This window comes from Podarcis gaigeae (assembly GCF_964106915.1).
Source record: "Podarcis gaigeae genome assembly, chromosome: 4".
Lineage (NCBI taxonomy): Eukaryota > Metazoa > Chordata > Lepidosauria > Squamata > Lacertidae > Podarcis > Podarcis gaigeae.
This window is the reverse complement of record NC_139677.1, coordinates 3401380-3413173: the sequence shown is the minus strand read 5'-3', so window position 1 is coordinate 3413173 and position 11794 is coordinate 3401380. Positions and strand designations below refer to the sequence as shown.

The following is an 11794-nucleotide window of genomic DNA, read 5'->3' as shown; positions in this document are numbered from 1 at the left end:
AGTACTTAATGAAACCAGAACAAAACTTTCCTGATTACAATATTATTATCAGGAACTTTGAATTTCTTTTCCAACCCTTTGTCTATTCTTCCCAAACTGCTTATGTTTCAACTTACTTGTCGCTTGTGTGCAAGAAGGGCATTAATCTGTCTTTAGGTCCCCTCCCCCTCCAAACCACCATGTTCCCCCTAAGACCTGACTTTTGCACGGATGGTAAGTTTTCACAATTCTAGTAAGGAGCTTAGAGCCTGCCTACTCAGAAGACATTTGCATTGCCACACCGGGAGCTGCAGACAGCTGCTGCTTGGATTTAGTTGACCCAAAACATGTATTAGAAAAGAGAAATGAGACATGGTTGTTTATCTGTCGTCATTGGTAAGGAACCTCCTATGCATGTCACAATACTTGTGTATATTTAATTAACACACCCAAGTGATGAGAACTTCTTGAATTTGCATACATGGAAAAGCAGTGGCAGAGCAAGGTTGGGATTTTGGGTGGTCGAATGAAATCTAGACCTTTCAAGCTGAGAGTCCCTGAAGGAGAAGCTGGCTGAAGCAAGCAGAAGGACTGCTTTGTCCCTACTACCAGGTGAGCCCTTTCTCTTTTCTCCTTCTGCTGCAGCCTGGTAGAATGCTGCATTTAAAAGTGCGTGTGTGCTGCCTACATTTCCAGGTGCATATCCAGTAGCCTGGTAATGTCCAGCTAGGGAACCATGATGTGCTTCTCCAGCCCATGCCACATTATTGCCTGATGTACAACATGATAATGCCACACTACAAATGTGGAGAGTTGGACCTGGTAGCTGTTGGTTTCAGTGGCAAACATCCATTTAAAGTAATTTCTCATTTCAGCCTATGTCCACACTCATCCTGAATTCATGGCAGAAGCAAGATTTGAACCAGTATCTTTCTCACATTGGTACTGAGAGGGAGCCATGAAGAATGCAGACTTTCCCAAAATAAAGCTTTCCCACCAATGATAGAATGGTTTTTAATGCATCTGCATTAATCTGAGGACAATTTGTTTGTTGTAAGAGTTGGGTTCTGAAACTATGGCAGATATCAAGTTCTGCACACCTCTATGTGCAAGAACAGTAGAAAATAAAGAGAGCTGCTTTTGTTCTAGGAAGGAGCTGTAATATTTACAGCACATTGCAGTTTTGAAGATGGATAGTCCCCTAGGGTCTGGATGAATGAAAATGGGCTTATTAGGAACAAAGTTCAAGAATAAGAGAAAGTTGGCCCTTCAAGCTGCAGTTTTCTCATTATTTAATGCAGTTTGTTGCTTTTGAATTTACTTTTATCTCCCCACCCCCACAACGACACTTCAGAATGAACACTCACACACACAATTTCCATAAGCATGGTGGGTATTCATCAGGGAGCCATCATTCCGATTCCTTCCCTCCTCCTTTCATTTTGAGTGACAAGTGTAATAATAATGAGCTCAAGAGAAGACATCATCTTTAAAAATTAGACGAGGAGTGGATAAAAAGGAATGGGTTGTATTAGTGAACGAAGAAATTACATTTCCATCAAGACAAAATTAGACACTTTCAGAAAATGCTCGGACAAAGTTGGAGGGGGGTGGAATCACACAAGCATTTCAGAAGATTAGAAGGAGAAAATGAGACAGCCCCTTGCCTTTGCCTGGTGAAAATTATGTGCCAAAAGTATGTGATGCTTAAACCAGGAGGGGGACTGTAGCTCCTTTCCCTATTATCTGTAGACAGGTATGCTGATTCTTTGGCTGTCAGAAGTTGGCGATAATAGCAGGGGTTAAATCGCAAACAGGAACGTGAAGCCCTAGTCTAAGCAGCAGCTTGATGTTTTGCATTTAATGCTGACAGGTGCCTAAGATTTCTGTCTCTGTCTCCCTCTCTATTTTAACAAAGCCGGTTGAGCCTGTCATAGTAATAAGTATTTCAGAATTGAGATGGACTATGCAAAGGATTGCACACACATTAGATTATCCCCAGGAAGCTTCACAGGAACCTCAAATAAGGCAGCAACTAAAAAGGCAGTTCAGGAGAGGTAAGTGTGGGTTAACTGTGAGCAGGGGGGAGACAAAGCAGTGACTTTTGCGGACCTTGGCAGGGGACCATGCTTTTCTACAGCTCTTGAAAACCTTCACCAGCTGATTTTGTTGATCTTAAAACTACACAAGGGAGCTTATCCACTTACGGTAATTTCTAGTGAGCTGGCAATCCTAGTGCGTGCACAAACCTTTAACATATATTCCTGATTTTCCTTCTTGAACATGGATACAACGGTTCCTACTAATGATTACCAGAGACAGTCCATATTTTCTGGTGGATGTCTCTGGTAAATTATTATGAGGGCTGTGCACACCGTCCCCTCCCCCTCCCCAGTCCACCCTGTGGCTCTGACTGGTGGCCCTTGCATCAGGCCCATTCCTCGTGGGCCCCTCTGGAAGTCAGCCTCCCTGGTCTGGAGCCATCTCCAAAACAAATCGGTAGCAGGACTAAGACTTTTAAAAACAGAGGTTGAACCTTATTTTAATAAACAGTTATAACAAGGTTTTAAGATAGTCAGGATTGGATCTTCCTGCTTACCACAGAATGGGAGAGGGCTGCTTGCGGGTTTCCTCTGATGGGCATCTGATTGGCCAACGCTGCCAGAGTGATCTCCCTCACTGGAGCCAAGCTGTGCTGTGTTACGCTGCCTGCCCACCCATGCAGGTGAGAGCTGGGCTGGCTGACATGGCCCTTAGTGAGCGAATCCCCGCTATGCTCACAGAGATGAGCACCAGGCCAGGCTGCCCTGGGGACACCTGGTGTGCACCCCCTCAAAATTGTATGCTCGGGGCCCCCCGGCACCTCCATGCTATGCCCTGGCATGCGCTGCTTGCAAAGGAACAGAGACTGCACTGTGCACAGTCAGGTTCTTTTGATTTCCAGCCAGTAAGGATGAGGGTGTGTTCCTGTGTGGTGGTCACAGCACAGCTTTCCTGCAGGAAAGCAGCTCATGAAGCAGCACCTGCACCCCTAGGATTGACGCCTCCGCTGAACAGCTGTTGAGGAGCAGACAGATTGATCTTGTGGGGTAGGGTGTCAGGCAAGAAGGAGAGCCAGAGCGTTGGACCTACCTTCTATCAGGAAGACGTAGCTGCCAGTCAGGTAGGTCTCAGTCTTTTTGCATGGTTTTCCCACCCCGCCTTCCAGAAGCCCTAACTCCCGACCCCCACAGACCACTCTGGGCCAGTCCAGCCTGATTGGAAGCAATCTGTGGCTGTGTATACCTGACTCATCCAAGGCTCTCTGAATATGCCTGACCTGGTGTGCAGCCGAAATATTCTATTTGCAGACACATATAACTTGCAAAGAGCAAAGGCAATGTGACACAAATTTATCCATCTTCTACATTCTCCCCTAAATCACTGGGATTGGAGAGCCCTGGTGAAGCCATTCCAGCACTAACCTTTCCCCACTCTCCCCACACATGGTAAGCTTAGTTTTGCTTTTTCAGACACATCACTTTATTGGACATTTTGAGTTAAGTAAGCATCACAAGTCACTTCAGCGGTCTCTGCTTCTCCATGGGGTACCTCATAAAAGGGTCCCACTTTGCATTGGGAAAGTCCATCCAGAAACACTCCAAGGCACTCTGCTTCACCTTAGATTCTGGATTCATTCTAAGTCACAGCATACCCTACTAAGAGAGCCAGTGTGATGTAGTGGTTAAGAGCGGTAGTCTCATAATCTGGGGAACCAGGTTCGCTTCCCCGCTCCTCCACATGCAGCTGCTGGGTGACCTTGGGCCAGTCACATGTCTCTGAAGTCTCTCAGCCCCACTCACCTCACAGAGTGTTTGTTGCGGGGGAGGAAGGGAAAGGAGATTGTTAGCCGCTTTGAGACTCCTTAAGGGGAGTGAAATGTGGGATATCAAGTCCAAATTTTTCTTCTTCTTCTTCTTCTTCTTCTTCTTCTTCTTCTTCTTCTTCTCCTCCTTCTCCTCACCCTGCCTGCATTTTTGCCTTAACATGCTTAAATGCTTCCCCTATCAGCAGGGAAAATAAAATCTGGTGGATTTCTTTCCCAAGTATTCTGGAAAAATACTACTACCAAGTTTTATGTGTGTGCTGACACATGTATCAGAGACTTTAGGACCAAACTAGGAATTTCAGAATCTGTGTCCTAATCTTTCAAAATTACTTTTCTCAGATGGTAAAGGGGTTGAGGAGCTGCAAGATCAGTCTATGCAACTGGAAGGTACTTTAAAGTCTTCTTATTGACCAGGCCTGATACATATCCTAGGAATCAGTACTTTGGTCCTCACCTGGTCAGCAGTGTGGTACTTCCTGAAGTACATAGCAGGAACTGCTTTACTCTGAACTGGAGAACACATCCTCAAAGTCTCGATTTGAGTAGAGCTGCCCTTGTCTAACCCTGAGACTCTTTTACTCCTCATGACAGAATAATGAATTTCATTTTCCTCATTATTGAGTTACTTTTACTGCATTTCACAAGTAACTTAATCCTCACCTGCAGTTCTCTGTGTTGTTTATTTTTAATGGAAGAAAGCTTCCCCTTTGGGTCATTAGGTTATGTATCACAGTTTTCTTGTTTCCATCCTTGTATTTCCTACACTAGTTTGGAAACCGACTACACTGAGGTAGGATTGGGAAAGGCCTTTGCTAATGATGCTACTAACAATTTGATTGTGGTGAAACCTTTCCACGTTATAAAGAAGCTAGCCACTTCTTACAGCTACATATTTCTCTTCTACTTGAAAAAGATCCCAGAATGATTGAGACCTTTGCCAAGCAGAAGTGACAACATGCTGTCATTCTACCCAACATGTTCTTTCTCCAGAAAAACTTAATCTGCTACAGAGGAAGGAGCTCACTTTCTTGACTCTACAGTCAGAGCATTGTTTTCTGGAAACTACCCAGAGGCAAAGGCAATTAGTTTCCCTGAAGTTTTACCACAGAAGTATAGCAGTGGAAATGGGTGTGTATGTATGAAGAATTTATTTCAGGAGCTGCACCAAGCAGTGGAGTTCCAAGGACAGAGGACTTATAAGGTTTGGTTGGGAAGAAGGTCAGTGAAAGCCCATGATGACCTTTTATAATAGTGGAGTTAATTCATAAATATGCAGGCTGCATGTATGTGGAGGGAGCCAGTTGAAATACCAGCCTACATTGGAGCTTCAGAAGGCACTGTCTCTGCTCTCCTCTCACCAAGTCTCTAACTCCATTCTCTATTCTTTGTTCCCTTTCATAAGCACACAAACAGACCTAGATCATGACAACATCCTGAGTTGGGGCAGAGGGAGATTGGCATGCCCTCTGCCAAAAATAGCTGCCACCAAGGGATGTCAGAGGAATCTATTGAAAATGAACTGTAAGTGGATTTCCTTCTGTCCACCCATTTGATCCCCATCACTTGCTATGAATACTTTTTGATTACAAATAAAGGTTGCTATTGGGTTTTTTAAATGCACATTATGTGAAAATAGATATGTAACTCACTTTGTAATCTACCTTATTTACAGTACCTATTTATTGCCACTGTCCTAACAGGTTCCTTATTACTTTCTGTTTTTCTGAAGTGTTGTTTGTTGACTTTGTATAAATTGTTTCTTTGACAGAGCCAGCCTATATGCACCAAAACTACAATCCTAACCATGCCTACTCAAGACAAAATTCTCACTGAATTCAGCAGGGCTTACTGCCAGGTAAATTGAGTTAGGATCGCATCCTTAATCTACTTCCTACTTCCCAGTGGGATTCAGCATTCAGTATTGCTCTTTTCACATGAAAGAGGTGACCTCTTTTGTTACCTGTAGACTTGATCTGTGTGCTGCTCAGTTAAAAGTCTGAGCCACTCTGTCAAAGTGGGGCGGTGGGGGGGGGGACCCATCTGAATTTGTGTCTATTTAAAATCTCATCCCACTTCTCAGCCAAATTCCAATATTTGGAATATAAATTAGTTTGAGTGATATATTTCTGTACACACACATTTTCTAAATAAAATATGCATTTACAGAATAAAACATTGCAATAAAAAAAAACAAATATGTGGTTAAATAGCACTACAGATGTGTGAAGGAGTAATTCATACACTCGAGGACACAAAGAGCAAAATACTAACAGGCTTGCTAAACAGTCCCTAGTGCCCAAGTGCTGGAAAGGAGACAAGATGACAAGTTTATTTTGAATTGTGAAATAAGGCTAGCAAGGTAGGCTGCAATCCTAATCTCAGTTACCCGGGAAGAAACCCCATTGAATTCAATGGGACTTACTTCTGACTAGGCATGCCTAGAAATACAGCCATAGAGCTCGATGGGCCACTAGCCACTCCATCAACTTTCTCTTTAAAGGTGCCACAAGACTCTTTGTTGGTTTTGCTGCAAAAGTCTTAAATTGAACTCTGGCAGTGTAATTTGCCTATAAACCACCCTGATCAGGTGCTAGCTAGAGAAAGAGCCATCTTGATTTTTTAAAAGGAAACATACATAAGAAATGGGGTAGGGTATAAAAATGATCCCACTGCAGAAGTGATTGTGACAACAGAGAGAAGGTCCAGGCCAGTGGGAGCATCCAGGAGGGCCTGATGTGTTCACATTGTGCATGTGAAGGAGCAACTTTGCTCTCTGCTCAAGATGGCGTCCAGGTGGCCAGTCTGGCCGTGATGGGGAGGAGGATACAGAGGATTCCCGGAAGCATCACACCTCACTGCCAAATCCACTCAGTGATGTCCCTGCTGGACAAATCCAGGTGCTTCTACAGGCTTAGGCCATACTACTGGATCCTGAACTTGGTCATTCTGGAAGAACTGTGCTAGTCTGTCAGTTCTGGGGAAGAATGGAAAACTTTTTCAATATCAGTTTCATTTGCTTCTAACAAAAAATGGGAGTTTTTGCTTTTCTCATTTAGCCCTTTTCTCTCTCTTTAAATTTTATTCCCTGGGTAATTTTGGAACAGAGGCAAGAATTACTTGCAAGGCAGACTCATTATTATTTGCATAGTACAGACTTTCATTTAGTTAAGAATGCACATTTTTATTACAATTCCCTTGAAAAATCAACAGTTTAGGTTGAGGGATAGAACGATCTCATGAAAGTCCTAGTAGCTTGGTTAAAGCAAACTTTCTAACAAATCACACACACAAAGGAAAGCACAGAGTTTACAGAATTCTGCTTTCTAGTGGCTATCCTGTATACCATATCCGATCCTAAAGGACAATGAACTCTACGCTGCTTTAAAAGCCTGAGCCTGTTCTTTGCTATGCAGAAGCAGTTCTGGCCGCAGTGCAACTTGTTCTAGCAGCAGCTCCAAACAGGAAGGCTCTTGTGACTGCCACCAAAGTAGCAGCAGCAGCAGCAGGCCTGAGGAGAAGCCTTGAAAGCAAAGCCCAAGGCACTTTGAGGGGGTGGGTGAGGGTGCTCATAAGTCCTAAGCTTGAGGGGAAGCCGTTGAATTCCCGGTACCAGCTAGTGACTGTAGTAAACTTCTGTCAATCTGGTGTGAGCCATGTGATTTAAGAAGCCATTATCACACCATGTGGCCTGAGTCAACCTGTTTTTTCTAGACATGGGCAAATTTTCCCCAACTGACATGGGCCCCACTGAGAAATAAGTTGAGCTTCTTCCTTCTCCCCAACAACAAAAATGAGGAAATAGATCAACTTATTCCCTGCTTCCCAGCCCCTATGTACCCACAAGCCACTCCTTTTCTCAGCTTCCACACAGTGGGGGCTGGTCCATTAGGGTGAATGGGGCACTGCCCCACAAATCTCAGCCAGCCACCCCACCTGCCTGCCTTCTTTCTTACAGTGAGTCCAGGGGGGGGGCATGTATGATGGTTGGCTTTCTCCTCCGTCCCAGTGTTGCCCTTTGGGCACTTCACAGGGAAGAGAAGGAGTTGCCCTCCCTGACGTCTCCTCTACCAGTCCCAAGGGGCACCACCATGCTCCCATGCCTTTTACCAGGCTTCTGGTGGGTCAGAAAGACAGGGAAGGAGAGGTGCTTGTGTTCCACTGCCCCTCTCCAATGTCAAGCCATGACAAGGGAAAGAGAAAGGACTCCCCTTTACCTTCTGAGGTGCCTGCTATAGTGGTGCTTCATAGCAGTGTGCCAAGATCTCAGCAGCCTCTGGATTCTATTCTAAGATGATGTTTCCATCACCTATGCTGATTAGTAGTCATGGTTGCAAGAACAAGATCCAAATTCCACCTCTATGCGATCAGCTGGCACAGAATCAGGAAATTCTTTTGGAGCTGCTAAGAGTCCTGAAGTACAAAAGTAGAGCAACTTGTAGTTGCTGTAACAAGAGTGGATGAGTAAGAGCTAAAGAATACACATACCAAGTAAAATAGAGACATGTATCTCCCCCAAATAATTTTTCCACATTATTAAGAATTACATTTTAAATGGGGAGGTGGGGACTGAGGCTGCAACAGATTCACAGGAGCCTTCTGGTCCCACCCCTCACCCCCCGCTGCCTTGTCTCCAAGTCTTGGAGAGCTTTGCATGTAGCACAGCAAAGAGCACAGAGAGCGGGGGGAGGGGGGTGTCCTTCCCCAATGGAGTTTAAGATTGTTTGGAAAAGAGCCGGATGGGAGCAGACTTAGTGGGAAGTGGGAGGCACAGATCAACAGTTCTGGCAGCTGCTTTACTGGGGCCAGTCTTGCTGCAGATTTCTCCATGTTGACTTGCAGCTCAAAGCTCTGACCCCATCTAGGAGATTTAAATACTTTAAACCCTTTAAGCCCTTGGTGGCTACATGATGCCTGACCTAATATCTAAATTCTGCACACCTGTTTCAGAAGTCACTGTTTGCATGGTGTGGGAAATGCTAGATCACCTGTAAGAGCAGTGGACAGGGGCAGCACCATTCATTATTGGTGCACCCCTTCTGGCAGGCCCCCAGCCTTCAGCGAGCGCACAAGTGGTTCCTCCCCTATCCCGCCAATACTGTTCATTAAAGCACAAACAGTGAGTCAAAACCATAAAGCAAACCAAAAATCCTGACAAATCCCAAAGGGTTTAACCTTTTAGGATGTGCCAATGAGCCAGGAGGAATAATTGTACAAATGGATACAAAAATATTCTGGTATGGATTTCCCCTGCAGTCCCTCATTCCTGGGCTATGGGAATGGGACAGGGCATGGGGAGACTTAGGCCTATTCCCAACTCAGCTCAGCTTGCAGCTGAGCAGCCCAGCAAAAGTTGCACTGGGAGGGTGTTGTTGTTGTTGTTTAGTCATTTAGTCGTGTCCGACTCTTTGTGACCCCATGGACCAGAGCACGCCAGGCACTTCTGTCTTTCACTGCCTCCCGCAGTTTGGTCAAACTCATGCTGGTAGCTTCAAGAACACTGTCCAACCATCTCGTCCTCTGCCACCCCCTTTTCCATATGCCCTCCATCTTTCCCAACATCAGGGTTTTTTCTAGGGAGTCTTCTCTTCTCATGAGGTGGCCAAAATATTGGAGCCTCAGCTTCATGATCTGTCCTTCCAATGAGCACTCAGGGCTGATTTCCTTCAGAATGGAGAGGTTTGATCTTCTTGCAGTCCATGGGACTCTCAAGAGTCACCCCCAGCACCATAATTCAAAAGCATTTATTGGCAGGGATACTGGAGTGGCTTGCCGGTTCCTCCTCCAGGTGGATCACGTTTGGTCAAAACTCTCCACTATGACCTGTTCATAGCTTCTCTGAGTTATTCAAGCCCCTTCGCCACAGCAAGGCAGTGATCCATGAAGGGGCACTGGGAAGGTAGTACACATCAAATTCCATTTTGTTTCTCCTCTGTCTGGTTCCAGTTGGCTTGGCTGGCAGCAGCCCTGTTCCTGAATAAAGTTTTAATTAGGTTACACTGGCATAATTTACTCCAGGGAATATTTTTCTTGATTCCTGAAGTTTGAATTGATTTGCCTGTCTAGGTCCAACCCATTGTTTGTATGTATAATGCTCATTAATTTTTTTGCTTTTAAAATAGAAAGCAGAAGCTGCCAAAAACTTACCAGCAATAGCCCAACAACCTTCAATATGCGTTTTAAAAACTGAGCTTATCATACATGATTTTCAATGCTGTTTATTTGCCATGAAGTTGTTCTACCACCTCAGGAATGCACTCTTGAATACTCTCCTCCCTCCAGCAACAAAATATCACCTTCATTTGTGAATGGCTCATCTGATATGTTCTGGACTGAACCATATCTGACATGATCTGTCAAAACATGGTAGACAAACAAGTAAGATTGTACCAGCAATTGGTCTCCGATTACGATAGTGGGAATTCCATCAATGGGTTTGCTGCTACCAAAATGAGTTTGGGAAAAGGACAGAAGCCACTCTCTGCTGTCAGAGGAGACAACAAGTTGTAAATGGGAAAAATATTATTGGCTGGGTTGTTTGTCCCCCACCTGCAAAAGCCACATTTTTATTTCTAAGCACAAGGTGAAGGAACATAACTGGTAGAGCGGGGGGGGGGGGGGGAGTTAAGATAATAAGCAAAGCAACTGTTCCATGGCCCAATCACAAGTGAGGCTGTCATTTGATCATAACCTGGATAGTTTTCTGTTTGTTTGTTTGTTTGTTTGTTTGTTTGTTTGTTTGTTTGTTTGTTTGAAAAAAAGAGAATAGATAAACATGCATTTAAAAGTGGCATTGTGGATATCTGCATTTTTGAGCATGAACAAAGCAACCAATTATGGTGTTGGGAGCAGGAGGGAAAAAAATGAGGATATGTGCAGAAAGAATAATGATGATATAAATGTTTGGGAAAGAAGGCAAAAAGGATGGAGTAATGGGGTGAAGTCTATGATACTGGAAATATACAGGATATCCACAGTATGAATATGATGCATCAGCTTGAAACAGACACTCTCTTGCTTCAAATACCAAAAGGCAAGGAGGATCCTTGGAAGAAATGCATGTATACCTCTGCTGTGTGCCCCCCCCCCACCTCCTGGTACAATGTTTATCTTCCTATAGAAATGTTTTCAACCTTAACCAAAGTGCTAAAAAAACCAATAACAACAAAAACACCATAGAAGCATAGAATAGAATCATAGAGTTGGAAGAGACCACAAGGGCCATCGAGTCCAACCCCCAGCCAAGCAGGAAACACCATCAGAGCACTCCTGACATATGGTTGTCAAGCCTCTGCTTAAAGACCTCCAAAGAAGGAGACTCCACCACACTCCTTGGCAGCAAATTCCACTATCGAACAGCTCTTACTGTCAGGAAGTTCTTCCTAATGTTTAGGTGGAATCTTCTTTCTTGTAGTTTGGATCCATTGCTCCGTGTCTGCTTCTCTGGAGCAGCAGAAAACAACCTCTCTCCCTCCTCTATGTGACATCCTTTTATATATTTGAACATGGCTATCATATCACCCCTTAACCTTCTCTTCTCCAGGCTAAACATGCCCAGCTCCCTTAGCCATTCCTCATAAGGCATCATTTCCAGGCCTTTGACCATTTTGGTTGCCCTCCTCTGGACACGTACCAGTTTGTCAGTGTCCTTCTTGAACTGTGGTGCCCAGAACTGGACACTGTACTCCAGGTGAGGTCTGACCAGAGCAGAATACAGTGGCACTATTACTTCCCTTGATCTAGATGCTATACTCCTATTGATGCAGCCCAGAATTGCATTGGCTTTTTTAGCTGCCGCATCACACTGTTGGCTCATGTCAAGTTTGTGGTCAACCAAGACTCCTAGATCCTTTTCACATGTACTGCTCTCAAGCCAGGTGTCACCCATCTTCTATTTGTGCCTCTCATTTTTTTTGCCCAATTTCCCCCTGTTAAAATTCATCTTGTTTG

The 11794-nt window shown here is 44.5% G+C and overlaps 1 long non-coding RNA gene across 1 annotated transcript; it reads left to right on the top strand.

Moving 5' to 3' along the window:
- The first annotated feature begins 7386 nt into the window (after positions 1 to 7386).
- On the top strand, positions 7387 to 9867 carry LOC310844137. Its single transcript, XR_014563979.1, has 3 exons — positions 7387 to 8174; positions 9133 to 9210; positions 9744 to 9867. It is a non-coding gene; the product is annotated as an uncharacterized lncRNA (long non-coding RNA).
- The last annotated feature ends 1927 nt before the right edge of the window (positions 9868 to 11794 follow it).